At 51.1% G+C, this 15,410-nt stretch overlaps 1 protein-coding gene across 5 annotated transcripts in view; it reads left to right on the forward strand.

The window, feature by feature from the left end:
* The first annotated feature begins 244 nt into the window (after positions 1 to 244).
* The window catches only part of LOC138761488 (septin-2), a 206,284-nt gene continuing 191,118 nt past the window's right edge, over positions 245 to 15,410 (forward strand). The window contains exon 1 of one of the 5 annotated variants that reach the window (XM_069933703.1): positions 245 to 272. The gene's annotated coding sequence lies outside the window, so the exon portion shown is untranslated. Of the gene's footprint in view, positions 273 to 674; positions 697 to 867; positions 996 to 15,410 lie in introns of those variants that run through there. The other 4 variants (XM_069933705.1, XM_069933702.1, XM_069933700.1 and 1 more) reach the window with 4 other exon arrangements.

The raw sequence follows: 15,410 nt of genomic DNA on the forward strand, positions 1-15,410 counted from the left end.
CAGTGGAAGGGACAAATCAGTCCAAATGGCGAACAGGAATGGGAATGGTCTTCAGATCCTGGCTAAGCAACTCTGCTGTGCTGCAGTACAGCAGGCAACTGTTGTGACCACCGCTGTCAGGTGAATGCTGCAGTCATTGGAGGAGCAGCAGGATGTAAGCACTGTGCATTTCAATCGATGCAGCCCGGTGATGGACGCACGCAAGCGCTGACGTCACCAAAACAACCGGGTCAGCCATTTTAATTGTCAAGCCGCCGGTGGACACAACCTAGGTAAGTTTAACTCGGTTCCCTGACTACCTACGAGGTAGGTCAGGGACCCAATTGGATTTGGACCACGCTGACCGGGTCAGACCCTTCAAGCTTCTGCGTAAGTGGGGCGCTAACCGGGCAAATTGCTCATTAACCCCATTTATATGGCAGCTCGTAAGCGCCTTCTGAGGTAGGCCAGGGACCCAGATGATTGAGGAGCAGGCTGACAGGGTCGGACCCATTGAAGCTGCCATCTGAGTGGGTGCAAATCGCCCAGTTAACCCCATTTTACACTGCAGCTTGAAAGGGCCGAGCATTTCGGGTTTTTTTTACTACAATCACAGCGTCTGCAGCCTTTTAATAGAGCTAATCATTCCCTTTCAGCGTTATGGGTTCAATCCTGTCGTGAGGCATTGCCTGTGTGCTGGGACAGCTGTGCGGGTTGGTAGGTTAAGTAGCATTGCCAATTGCTCAGAGTGTTTGTTTGTGGGAGTGATGGAATCTGTTGAAAAGTGGAGAGAAAACTCTGACAGAAACACGGCCTGTAACGTACGGAGAAGATGCCCCTAAGAGCACGGTTTGCAGAGGCACGGACTGTTCTGCCGCGGGGGCTGGCGGGAAGACGGAGGAGCGGCAGGCGCGCTGCCTGATGGGAGGCTGGCGGAGTGTCTCCGGGCGGGCGGCGTTGATTGATTCGCGTGAGGCCTGAGGTAACGGGTTAAGGAGAGGGAGAGAGTTCTTGGGGTAAGTGGTGTGGGGTTGTAGCTCCAGAACAGGAGTAGCGGTTATCGGACATCTGCCGAAGGCCGGGGTTAACAAAAAAAGGTGGCCGGAGAGAGGAATGTGGGAGGGATTGGAGCGGCGAGGGGTGGGGCAGAGACTGGTGGGGGGAGAAATGGGGCGGGGAGGGGATGAAGGTGGGGGAGGGGATGAAGGTGGGGGAGGGGATGAAGGTGGGGGAGGGGATGAAGGTGGGGGAGGGGATGAAGGTGGGGGAGGGGATGAAGGTGGGGGAGGGGATGAAGGTGGGGGAGGGGATGAAGGTGGGGGAGGGGATGAAGGTGGGGGAGGGGATGAAGGTGGGGGAGGGGATGAAGGTGGGGGAGGGGATGAAGGTGGGGGAGGGGATGAAGGTGGGGGAGGGGATGAAGGTGGGGGAGGGGATGAAGGTGGGGGAGGGGATGAAGGTGGGGGAGGGGATGAAGGTGGGGGAGGGGATGAAGGTGGGGGAGGGGATGAAGGTGGGGGAGGGGATGAAGGTGGGGGAGGGGATGAAGGTGGGGAGAGACTGGGGGCAGGGGGCGGTAAGAGACGGGGAGGTGGGAGCAGGGGTGGGGAGAGACTGAGGGGCAGGAGCGGGAAGAGAGTGGGGACTAGGGGCAGGGGTGGGGAGAGACTAGGGGATGGGGTGGGAGAATGACTAGGCATCGGGGCAAGGGGTGGAGGGAGAGACTGGGGGAGGGGATTGGGGACTGGGGGAGGGGATTGGGGGCAGATGGGGGAGCGAGTGTGGTGGAAAAACCAGTTTGATTGAGAGAAGGACAAAGCGAGCAAAAGTATAAAAATAAACTGGATAAGAAAGAAATTCCAATGAACATCCTTTGTCACCTCCCTTGTCATCTCCTTAACGTTTCTATTTGGTTATATGCAACTGGCTCAAAGTGCGGATTGGACCATTTAAAAAAAAATCAGTTTCTCACATTCATTTGTGTGTTGTCACTTTTTACTGTTATCTGCATATGCAAAATCATTGGCAGGCATGTCACCTCGACACTTTGACTGTCGTACGTACATCTTTGGAACTTAGAGTACAGCTTTTAATCAGTAGGTGTAATTAGCTCCGCATACCAAACTGCATGAGTTTTTCATGCTCTGCTGGGACCAAGGAAAGCTGCCTTAGGACCTTCGTGATGCCATCATCATCACCCCGTACAAAAACAAAGGCGAGAAATCAGACTGTTCAAATTACAGGGGAATCACGCTGCTCTCCATTGCAGGCAAAATCTTCGCTAGGATTCTCCTTAATAGACTAATACCTAGTGTCACCGAGAATGTCCTCCCAGAATCACAGTGCGGCTTTCGTGCAAACAGAGGAACTACTGACATGGTCTTTGCCCTCAGACAGCTCCAAGAAAAGTACAGAGAACCAAACAAAGGACTCTACATCACCTTTGTTGACCTCACCAAAGCTTTCGACACCGTGAGCAGGAAAGGGCTTTGGCAAATACTAGAGCGCCTCGGATGTCCCCCAAAGTTCCTCAACATGGTTATCCAACTGCACGAAAACCAACAAGGTCGGGTCAGATACAGCAATGAGCTCTCCGAACTCTTCTCCATTGACAACTGCGAGAAGCAAGGCTGCATCCTTGCTCCAACCCTCTTTACTATCTTCTTAAGCATGATGCTGAAACAAGCCATGAAAGACCTCAACAATGAAGACGTTGTTTACATCCGGTACCGCACGGATGGCAGTCTCTTCAATCTGAGGTGCCTGCAAGCTCACACCAAGACACAAGAGCAACTTGTCCGTGAACTACTCTTTGCAGACCATGCCGCTTTAGTTGCCCATTCAGAGCCAGCTCTCCAGCGCATGACGTCCTGTTTTGTGGAAACTGCCAAAATGTTTGGCCTGGAAGTCAGGCTGAAGAAAACTGAGGTCCTCCATCAGCCAGCTCCCTACCATGACTACCAGCCCCCACCCCTCCACATCTCCATCGGGCACACAGAACTCAAAACAGTCCACCAGTTTACCTACCTCGGCTGCACCATTTCATCTGATGCAAGGATCGACCACAAAGAAATAGACAACAGACTCGCCAAGGCAAATAGCGCCTTTGGAAGACTACGCAAAAGAGTCTGGAAAAACAATCACCTGAAGAAACACACAAAGATCAGCGTGTACAGAGCCGTTGTCATACCCACGCTCCTGTTCGGCTCTGAATCATGGGTCCTCTACCGGCATCACCTATGGCTCCTAGAACGCTTCCATCAGCGCTGTCTCCGCTCCATCCTCAACATTTATTGGAATGACTTCATCACTAACATCGAAGTACTCAAGCTGGCAGAGTCCGCAAGCATCGAATCCATGCTGCTGAAGACCCAACAGCGCTGGGTGGGTCACGTCTCCAGAATGGAGGACCATCACCTTCCCAAGATCGTGTTCTATGGCGAGCTCTCCACTGGCCACTGAGACAGAGGTGCACCAAAGAAGAGGTACAAGGACTGCTGAAAGAAATCTCTTGGTGCCTGCCACATTCACCAGCGCCAGTGGGCTGATATCGCCTCCAACCATGCATCTTGGCGCATCACAGTTCAACGGGCAGCAACCTCCTTTGAAGAAGACCGCAGGGCCCACCTCACTGACAAAAGGCAAAGGAGGAAAAACCCTACACCCAACCCCAACCAACCAATTTTCCCTTGCAACCGTGTCTGCCTGTCCCGCATCGGACTTGTCAGTCACCAACGAGCCTGCAGCAGACGTTGACATACCCCTCCATAAATCTTCGTCCGTGAAGCCAAGCCAAAGAAAGAAAGAAGTAATTAGCTGTCTGATTCTGACTCTTCACCTTCAGTCCAGATTCTAACATTCCATCAGTGGTTTAAGTCAATCCTGTATGATCAAAATGTCTTTAAACATCAAGGGAGGTTCATACTAGTTAACAAGTTAGGAAAAACAAAGCAAATTCTATAATTCATATTGCACATTTTGCATGCATGGATGCCCTCAATATATATAAAGTGTAGGTTTGTTTCTAGATCAAAAAACTTCGTTCTTTTAGCTCCTGGCAATTATGGTTTCTACCCTATTTGGGAGTAACCTACACACCTTTTTCACTTCAAAGAACAGTTTCTTCCTTGAAACTTTCTGTAGTGGATTTTCATGCAATGAGTCTAGATAAGGCTCTTAAATCTAAATGCTGACCAGTGCTCGAATACACATAAGCATGTGACGTCCCTGCTTGATTTTCACCATTTTAAGTTCAGAATCATTATTATTTGCATTAAATAAATTTGAGGCTTGCACTTTCCTATTTCTTCAATTCTCAATTTTTGTACATGACTATGTATGCCTTCATTTTAGGTCATTTGAACAATTCCCTTGCAAAGAAAAGTGAAACCTGGTGCTAATTCATCCCTGCCTTTTGGGATTTTTTCCTTAAAGTTGAAGCATGTTATTGACCTTTAAAAATTGAGTGCTCAAACTCTTACTCAATTCCTAAAGCATCTGTTGAACTCTACCTTGCATTCACTCCAGTCCAATAAACAGATTTTGGAAATTAAATATTTTCTGTGGAAATGTTAGTTGATGATATGCATGGAAATACACACAAGAGAACAGGATGTGTACATCCTTAAAATTCAAATTAAACATATCTTTGCCTATCCTTCAGAAGATTAAATCATACTGTTAGATATAATCAGATAAACATTAATTCATTTTTGCCAAGTTAATTATTCCACAAAAGAAGTTTAAAGGTTGCACACAGTCTGTACTGGATAGACTTGTGTTAAAATCGAAATTCCTCACAATGTCTGGCCATGATTGGTTTAATGTTTTATTTCTATAGGTTTTCATACTATTAAATGAAATAATCTAATATAAACACATTCTGAAACAAACTAGATTTTGATTTGCTGTACACAAATGTTTGTTGTTCTGGTGATGGATAAGTTTCGGCCTATAATCTGTGCACTTAATCCTCCTTGGTAGATGACATAATGTCGTGTGGAAGCTAGCGCCTTCCTGATTGAAATAAAAAAGGAAGTCTCTCATGAAACATATATAATTAATGTGGAACAATAATCATGTTTGTGTTTTTGATTTTGTTTAAAAAAAATGGGTTATTTGTGTGTTATTAATCTTTATTTTAGATTGCATGATTGTTTTCGAAGCAATGTTTCGGAGAAAAATATCAATGAATAATCACTTTTTTTTGCAGCCTATTTGATCACTGCTGGGATTCTTTCATTCTCATTTCTTGGTATTATAGTAGAACTATTGCCTGTGTCCACTTCTGTGACTATCTCTTTTGTACTCCATCTCAGATGATTCCAGTTGGAGCATATTTCATGGTGGATGTCATAATTTAATGGCATAAATTTGTTCATGAGATCATTCATAGGAGAACTCTTGGTTTGCCTTTCCCTTGGTTTATCCAGTGCAGTGGAATTGAAACCAACCTCAAACTACTATCAAGTGTACGACTGTGATTAGTAGAGGGATCCTTGGTTTACTTTTCCATTCTGAGTCAATGGTATTCGAACTGATATTAACATTTAAGTCTACTGCATCATCAAATATACAGAGGATCACACACTGATCTCATCCTATTAGAGTCTGGTGAATCAGACATGTGCATTGAGTATTTAAATAAATAGTGGGTCATCTTGAATTATATGTTACTTTTTAAAAAGTGGTCTTTATGTTTTGTGTTCACATACTGTTTACTTCACCCTGTCCAAATTTGTGGATTTGGTGTTGTGTGTTGTTGGAATTTGTTGGACCAGGAATTTCCGTTGTCTATGCACATTACTTAGATAGAAGCATTCCTGATAAGGCAAGTGGTTCAAAAATACCAGACATGGAACTCCGGTGTGAAGCTTAAAACAGCAAATAAGGGACAGAAACCCCATTTAAGAAGCATAATTTTATACTTGGACCAGAGGTAGGGACCACCTGATGTCCTTTCATATTGAAAAGTCCACTCTATCTATCAAGTATTTTGAAATCCAAGCTTAGTGCACAAGGACCAAGTTAAAATGGTGGGAGGATAGGGTGAATGAAATGAAGCACCAGAACTGGATCCTAAAGAAGCATCTGTTCTATTTTAGTTTTAAGGAGGAGTACACTTGTATGAGAGTAAAACTCCTCTGTTACCATCTGCTCTTTCTTCTTTATAAGGCATTTTCCATCTCGATGCCTGACTCCTTTTCTAAACTTGCATGTACCTAACCTTTGTGCATACTCTGATATTCACAAGTTAATTCCAATCTCTGATTTTTTTTTTCCCATTGTTGTTTCATGTGATCATTCAAACTTAAAACAGAACTGAGAGCACGATCTTTATTTCATTTGTGCAGAATGTTTAAAGTACCAAACTTGTTTGTGATGTATCAAGGCTGCATTTGTGGAACTTTTGTAACTGTTAATTCAGTTTTGAAAATGTTCTGGTAAATTGTGTCCAAATGTGTCCATTCCATTCATTATTTAATAATTAAAGAGAGAAAATGACTTTTCAAAATCAGGTTTATTGTCATGAACATCATGTCATGAAATTTGTTGTTTTGCGGCAGCAGGATTGTGCAGAGCAAGATGTTAAAATTACAATTTTGTAAATGCGAGCTATAAATAAATAAATAACTAAATGGTTTGATAAATTAATAGATATATAGACAGACTTAAAAAAGAGAAAAAGTGAGGTAGTGTCCAGAGGTTCATTGTCCATTCAGAAATCTGATGACAGAGGGGAAGAAACTGTTTTTGTAACGTTGAGTGTGGGTCTTCAGGCTCCTGTACCTCCTTCCTGATGATAGCAGTGAGAAAAAAGGCATGGCCTTGGTGGTTAGGGTACTTGATGTCCTTAATGAAATGATTAATGTCCATGCTGATGCCGGCTGAGTTTACAACCCTCTGAAGTCTGTTCCTGTCGTGTGCGACAGCTCCATACCAGACAGTGATGCAACCAGTCAGAGTGCTCTCCTTGGTACACCTGAAGAAATTTGCAGGAGCCCTGGGTGACATACTAAAACTCCTCAAAGTCCCGTTGCAAGCGTTCTTCATGATTGCATCGACATGATGGCCCCAGTATAGATCTACAGAGATATTGAATCTGAAGTTTCTTACCCCCTCCACTGCTGACCCCTCGATGAGGACTGATGTGTTCTCCTGGCTTTCCCTTCCTGAAGTCCACCATCAATTCCTTAGTTAAAAACATAATGCTGGAGAAACTCAGCAGGTTAAACAGTGTACTTCATTCTTTCTTCTTCTTTGGCTTGGCTTCGCGGACGAAGATTTATGGAGGGGGTAAAAAGTCAACGTCAGCTGCAGGCTCGTTTGTGGCTGACAAGTCCGATGCGGGACAGGCAGACACGATTGCAGCGGTTGCAAGGGAAAATTGGGTGGTTGGGGTTGGGTGTTGGGTTTTTCCTCCTTTGCCTTTTGTCAGTGAGGTGGGCTCTGCGGTCTTCTTCAAAGGAGGTTGCTGCCCGCCAAACTGTGAGGCGCCAAGATGCACGGTTTGAGGCGTTATCAGCCCACTGGCGGTGGTCAATGTGGCAGGCACCAAGAGATTTCTTTAGGCAGTCCTTGTACCTTTTCCTTGGTGCACCTCTGTCACGGTGGCCAGTGGAGAGCTCGCCATATAACACGATCTTGGGAAGGCGATGGTCCTCCATTCTGGAGACGTGACCCATCCAGCGCAGCTGGATCTTCAGCAGCGTGGACTCGATGCTGTCGACCTCTGCCATCTCGAGTACTTCGATGTTAGGGGTGTAAACGCTCCAATGGATGTTGAGGATGGAGCGGAGACAACGCTGGTGGAAGCGTTCTAGGAGCCATAGGTGATGCCGGTAGAGGACCCATGATTCGGAGCCGAACAGGAGTGTGGGTATGACAACGGCTCTGTATACGCTTATCTTTGTGAGGTTTTTCAGTTGGTTGTTTTTCCAGACTCTTTTGTGTAGTCTTCCAAAGGCGCTATTTGCCTTGGCGAGTCTGTTGTCTATCTCATTGTCGATCCTTGAATCTGATGAAATGGTGCAGCCGAGATAGGTAAACTGGTTGACCGTTTTGAGTTTTGTGTGCCCGATGGAGATGTGGGGGGGCTGGTAGTCATGGTGGGGAGCTGGCTGATGGAGGACCTCAGTTTTCTTCAGGCTGACTTCCAGGCCAAACATTTTGGCAGTTTCCGCAAAGCAGGACGTCAAGCGCTGAAGAGCTGGCTCTGAATGGGCAACTAAAGCGGCATCATCTGCAAAGAGTAGTTCACGGACAAGTTTCTCTTGTGTCTTGGTGTGAGCTTGCAGGCGCCTCAGATTGAAGAGACTGCCATCCGTGCGGTACCGGATGTAAACAGCGTCTTCATTGTTGGGGTCTTTCATGGCTTGGTTCAGCATCATGCTGAAGAAGATTGAAAAGAGGGTTGGTGCGAGAACACAGCCTTGCTTCACGCCATTGTTAATGGAGAAGGGTTCAGAGAGCTCATTGCTGTATCTGACCCGACCTTGTTGGTTTTCGTGCAGTTGGATAATCATGTTGAGGAACTTTGGGGGACATCCGATGCGCTCTAGTATTTGCCAAAGCCCTTTCCTGCTCACGGTGTCGAAGGCTTTGGTGAGGTCAACAAAGGTGATGTAGAGTCCTTTGTTTTGTTCTCTGCACTTTTCTTGGAGCTGTCTGAGGGCAAAGACCATGTCAGTGGTTCCTCTGTTTGCGCGAAAGCCGCACTGTGATTCTGGGAGAATATTCTCGGCGACACTAGGTATTATTCTATTTAGTAGAATCCTAGCGAAGATTTTGCCTGCAATGGAGAGCAACGTGATTCCCCTGTAGTTTGAGCAGTCTGATTTCTCGCCTTTGTTTTTGTACAGGGTGATGATGGTGGCATCACGAAGATCCTGAGGCAGTTTACCTTGGTCCCAACAAAGCTTGAAAAACTCATGCAGTTTGGCATGCAGAGTTTTGCCGCCAGCCTTCCAGACTTCTGGGGGGATTCCATCCATACCTGCTGCTTTGCCACTTTTCAGTTGTTCGATTGCCTTATATGTCTCATCCAGGGTGGGAACCTCATCCAGCTCTAGCCTTAGGGGCTGTTGAGGGAGCTGGAGCAGGGCGGAATCTTGGACTGAGCGGTTGGCACTGAAAAGAGATTGGAAGTGTTCTGACCATCGGTTGAGGATGGAGATCTTGTCGCTGAGGAGGACTTTGCCGTCTGAGCTGCGCAGCGGGCTATGGACTTGGGGTGAGGGGCCGTACACAGCCTTTAGAGCCTCGTAGAAACCCCTGAAGTCGCCAATGTCCGCGCTGAGCTGGGTTCGTTTGGCGAGGCTAGTCCACCACTCATTTTGGATCTCCCGAGTTTGCGCTGAAGATGGCTGCATGCGCGACGGAAGGCTTGTTTCTTCTCTGGACAGGACGGCTTTGTAAGGTGAGCCTGGTGGGCAGCTCGCTTCTTTGCCAGCAGCTCCTGGATTTCCTGGCTGTTTTCGTCAAACCAGTCCTTGTTTTTCCTGGAGGAGAAGCCCAGTACCTCTTCAGTGGATTGCAGTATGGTAGTCTTCAACTGATCCCAGAGGGTTTCAGGGGACGGGTCCGTGAGGCGGGTTGCAACGTCGAGCTTTGCTTTGAGGTTTGCCTGGAAGTTTCGTCTGACTGCAGGTTTCCAACATTGAACCTCTTTCTGGGGGCTTTATTGTTCCTGGGCTTTGGCTTAAAGTGAAGGTTGAGCTTGCAGCGAACCAGCCGGTGGTCTGTGTGGCATTCCGCGCTAGGCATGACCCTGGTGTGGAGCACATCTCGTTTGTCACTTTCTCGCACCAGGATGTAGTCCAGGAGGTGCCAGTGTTTGGATCGGGGATGCATCCAGGTGGTCTTAAGGCTGTCCCTCTGCTGAAAAGGGTGTTTGTAATGACAAGTCGCTGTTCTGCGCAGAGCTCCAACAGGAGGCGCCCATTGTCGTTGCACTTGCCGACGCCATGCTTGCCCAGGATTCCTGGCCAGGTTTCTGAGTCTTTGCCGACACGAGCGTTGAAGTCGCCCAGGATGACAACCTTGTCAGCTGTAGGGGTGCGTTGGATGAGGTTGCGCAGGTCGGTGTAGAACTTGTTCTTTTCTGCTGATTCCGCCTGGAGGGTTGGAGCATAGACACTGATGAGGGTGATGTGACGCTTGTTTTGAAGTGGGAGTCGCATGGACATGATTCGGTCCGAGAGGCCTGTCGGAAGGTTTTCGAGTTTGGAGGCAATGAAGCTCTTGACCATGAAGCCTACACCAGATAGGCGTCGTTCATCCGAAGGCTTGCCAGACCAGTAGAGTGTGTAGCCCGCGCCGCGTTCTTGGAGGCTGCCTACATCTGCCAGGCGGACTTCACTGAGAGCGGCTATGTCGATGTCAAGTCTGAGGAGTTCATGTGCAATGAGGGCAGACCGACGTTCAGGTCGGTGGCTGTCAGCCTTGTCTAGCATGGTTCTGATGTTCCAGCATGCTAGCTTGAGTTTGTGAGCATCTTTTGAAGGGGAGGACGTGGAGGGGAGGGACGTGGAGGGGGAGGACGTGGGGGGGAGGACGTGGAGGGGGAGGACGTGGAGGGGGAGGACGTGGAGGGGGAGGACGTGGAGGGGGAGGACGTGGAGGGGGAGGACGTGGAGGGGGAGGACGTGGAGGGGGAGGACGTGGAGGGGGAGGACGTGGGAGGGGGAGGACGTGGAGGGGGAGGACGTGGAGGGGGAGGACGTGGAGGGGGAGGACGTGGAGGGGAGGACGTGGAGGGGGAGGACGTGTGGAGGGGGAGGACGTGGAGGGGGAGGACGTGGAGGGGGAGGACGTGGAGGGGGAGGACGTGGAGGGGGAGGACGTGGAGGGGGAGGACGTGGAGGGAGGACGGGGGAGACGTGGAGGTGGGAGGACGTGGAGGGGGAGGAGTGGAGGGGAGGACGTGGAGGGGGAGGACGTGGAGGGGGAGGACGTGGAGGGGGAGACGTGGAGGGGTGAGGACCGTGGAGGGGAGGACGTGGAGGGGGAGGACGTGGAGGGGGAGGACGTGGAGGGGGGGAGGACGTGGAGGGGGAGGACCGTGGAGGGGGAGGACGTGGAGGGGAGGACGTGGAGGGGAGACGTGGAGGGGGAGGACGTGGAGGGGGAGGACGTGGAGGGGGAGGACGTGGAGGGGGGAGGACGTGGAGGGGGAGGACGTGGGAGGGGGAGGACGTGGAGGGGGAGGACGTGGAGGGGGAGGACGTGGAGGGGGAGGACGTGGAGGGGGGGAGGACGTGGAGGGCGAGGGACGTGGAGGGGGAGGACGTGGAGGGGGAGGACGTGGGACGTGGAGGGTGGACTTGGGGGAGGACGTGGAGGGGAGGACGTGGAGGGGGAGGACGTGGAGGGGGGAGGACGTGGAGGGGGAGGACGTGGAGGGGGAGACGTGGAGGGGGAGGACGTGGAGGGGGGGGGGGAGGACGTGGAGGGGGAGGACGTGGAGGGGGGAGGACGTGGAGGGGGGAGGACGTGGAGGGGGAGGACGTGGAGGGGGAGGACGTGGAGGGGAGGACGTGGAGGGGGGGGAGGACGTGGAGGGGGAGGACGTGGAGGGGGAGGACGTGGAGGGGGAGGACGTGGAGGGGGAGGACGTGGAGGGGGAGGACGTGGAGGGGAGGACGTGGAGGGGGAGGACGTGGAGGGGGAGGACGTGGAGGGGAGGACGTGGAGGGGTGAGGACGTGGAGGGGGAGGACGTGGAGGGGGAGGACGTGGAGGGGAGACGTGGAGGGGGAGACGTGGAGGGGGAGGACGTGGAGGGGGAGAGGACGTGGAGGGGAGGGACGTGGAGGGGGAGGACGTGGAGGGGGAGGACGTGGAGGGGGAGGACGTGGAGGGGAGGACGTGGAGGGGGAGGACGTGGAGGGGGAGGACGTGGAGAGGGGGAGGACGTGGAGGGGGAGGACGTGGAGGGGGAGGACGTGGAGGGGGAGGACGTGGAGGGGGAGGACGTGGAGGGGGAGGACGTGGAGGGGAGGACGTGGAGGGAGAGGACGTTGGAGGTGAGGACGTGGAGGGGGAGGACGTGGAGGGGGAGGACGTGGAGGGGTGAGGACGTGGAGGGGGGAGGACGTGGAGGGGGCGTGAGGGGAGTGCGAGGAGGGGGGACGTGGAGGGGGGAGGCCGTGGAGGGGGAGGACGTGGAGGGGGAGGACGTGTTGAGGGGAGACGTGGAGGGGGAGGACGTGGAGGGGGAGGACGTGGAGGGGGAGGACGTGGAGGGGGAGGACGTGGAGGGGGAGGACGTGGAGGGGGAGGACGTGGAGGGGGAGGACGTGGATGGGTGAGGACGTGGAGGGGGGAGGACGTGGAGGGGGAGGACGTGGAGGGGGAGGACGTGGAGGGTGGAGGACGTGGAGGGGGAGGACGTGGAGGGGGAGGACGTGGAGGGGGAGGACGTGGAGGGGGAGGACGTGGAGGGGTGAGACGTGGAGGGGAGGACGTGGAGGGGAGACGTGGAGGGGGAGGACGTGGAGGGGGAGGACGTGAGGGGAGACGTGGAGGGAGACGTGGAGGGGGAGGACGTGGAGGGGGAGGACGTGGAGGGGAGGAGGTGGAGGGGGAGGACGTGGAGGGGAGGACGTGGCGGGGTGGACGTGGAGGGGAGGACGGTGGGGGGAGGACGTGGAGGGGGAGGACGTGGAGGGGGAGGACGTGGAGGTGGGAGGACTGTGGAGGGGGAGGACGTGGAGGGGGAGGACGGGATGGGGAGGACGTGGAGGGGGAGGACGTGAGGGGGGACGTGGAGGGGGAGGACGTTGGAGGGGGAGGACGTGGAGGGGTGAGGACGTGGAGGGGGAGGACGTGGAGGGGAGGACGTGGAGGGGGAGGACGTGGAGGGGGAGGACGTGGAGGGGGAGGACGTGGAGGGGGAGGACGTGGAGGGGGGAGACTGGAGGGGAGGACGTGGAGGGGGAGGACGTGACCCTGTCCTCGGGCCTGTCCTCGGGCCTGTCCTCGGGCCTGCGCTAAGGAGCTTTTAGGTGGAGTGCAGTGCGCGCAGTACTGAGTGTACTTCATAGAGCAAAAGATAAAGATATACGTCTAACGTTTTGCGTTTGAAGTCTTAATCAAGGAATGAATAAAATGTACCTTGATGAAGGGCTCAAGGCTGAAATGTTGGTTATGTATCTTTATCTTTGTTATATAGAGACTGGCTTGGAAACTCAAATGCTCAGAAATGCAAAAGGTTGAAAGGTTGAAACACATGCACTAACCACTCATCTATGTGAGGTGTTGAGTCAAGAAGGCAGCCAATATCATAAAGGATTCAGGTCACCTTGGTTACAATCTTCTTGCAGCGACCTGCAGGCAGAACCTCCGTATATTACCTCAGTTAGAAAATACGCTTCTACTTGCCCATTATCTCAGCCCTCACCCACATCTTTATTTCCCCCACATCCAGTTCATTATCATCCGATTGCACAAATGAAACCTGATGAAACAACGTTCTCCGGTCCTTGGTACAAAACACCCACACACAACCAGAAATAACACATGCGGAGACAAACAGTATATATGCAGGACGTATCTGTTTTCATACATACAAGTACATATGAGAGTCTTAGAGTAAGCAGTTCCTTTGATCATTCAGCATTCTTGCTGCCTGAGGGAGGAAGCTGTTCCTCAGCCTGGTGCTGCTGGCTCTGATACTCCTGTATCTCTTCCCTGTGACAGGAGCAGCTGAAAGATGCTGTGTGCAGGGGTGGAAGGGTCCTCAATGATTTTGCATGTCCTCTTCAGACAACGATCCCGGGGGGGAGAGTCCAGTGATCCTCTCTGCCACTTATCCTGTGGATTGACCTCCGATCCATTTCTCTGCAGCAACTATGATGCAGCCGGCCAGGACGCTCTCCATAAAGCTCCTATAGAAGGTTGATACAATAGTGGGTGGTAGCCTGCCCCACTTCAGTCTTTTCAGGAATGCAGTCGCTGTTGCCCTTTTCTGATAAGTGAGGAGATGTTGAGTGTCCACGATAGGTTACTGGTGAAGTGAACTCCAAGGAACTTGGTGCTCTCCACTCTCTACTACAGAGTTGTGGGTGTATAGAGGAGGATGGTTGTTCCTGGTCCTCCTGAAGTCCACGATCGTCTCCTTAGTCTTGTTCATGTTGAGACTCATAGCATTTCACAAGATTTTCTTTCTCTTCGTTGAAGTGCGACTTGCCTTTGTTGGTGATGAGGCGAACTACTGTTGTGTCAATATGCCCTGGCCCCTTCTCTTCCCCCCCACCCCAGATGAAACAAGGTCAGGATTCCCCTTGTCCTCACCTACCACCCCACCAGCCTCCGTATCCAAGATATCCTCCACAATTTCTGTCACCTACAATGTGATCCCATCACTGGACACATCTTCCCCTCCCTTCCCTTCTTCACTTTCCTGAGAGGCAGCTCCTTCCACGACTCCCTTGTCCACACATCTTTTCCCATGAATGGTAACTACCCCTGTGACTGCAAGAACAGCTCCACTTTTCTCGCCACCATTCTTTGGGGCAACAAAGTCTGTCCAAGTGTGCACCACTTCACGTGAATCTCCAGGGGTCATTTACTGCAACCAACACTCCCATTGTGGCCTCCTATATATCAGTGAGACTGAACAATGCAGATTGAGAAATTGTTTTGTCCGCTGCGACAGCAAGGATCTCCCAATGGCCAACTGTTTAAATTCCACACACTATTCACACACTGACATGTCTATCCATGGCCTCGTGCACTGCCAAATGAGGATACCTGCAAATTGGAGAAACAACACCTTGTATTCCGTCTGGGCACTCTCCAACCAGATGGCATTAACATGACTTCTCCAATTTCTGTTAACCCACCCCCCTGAGTGTCTCTCTTTGCCACGACCTCTTGTCTGTTAGTATGTGCTCCTCCTACAGCTACTTCCTCTCTCCTCTCCTCCTCACCCCACCTTTTTTCATAGATATTGCTTATATCTGACAAAGGGCCTAGGCCCGCAATTGTTTCCCTTTACTTCCTATGGGTCTTGCGTGACCTGCTAAGTTTTTCCAGCACGTTTGCGTATAATATTCTGTAACCATTATTACCTTAATTAATATGGAAATTGAACTGCCAGAGCAGCCCTTTATGCTTTCTAAATGCACATTTATTCTCAAAATTAAATTTGTAAGAATCCTTGAATTTCACCGAGAAGATGTTGCTTTCCACGTACCTACCCTTTCATTTCCTTCAACTTCTCCGAGGCTCTGAGCTGTTGCTGCAGCATCTGCAGATTTTCTAGTTTAACTCTGGTTGCTTTAGTTTGCTGAGAATCTCATGATCTGCAAAGTTTTACTTTTTTGCACTGATTATGTGAGTGAGCCAGTGGCATCTCAGATCTACTGTACAGCTGCATCAGGAATGAAGAACTCTATCTGTTTGGAACTGGAGGAATTCTGGGATGAT

This window comes from Narcine bancroftii, chromosome 4 (assembly GCF_036971445.1).
Source record: "Narcine bancroftii isolate sNarBan1 chromosome 4, sNarBan1.hap1, whole genome shotgun sequence".
NCBI lineage: Eukaryota > Metazoa > Chordata > Chondrichthyes > Torpediniformes > Narcinidae > Narcine > Narcine bancroftii.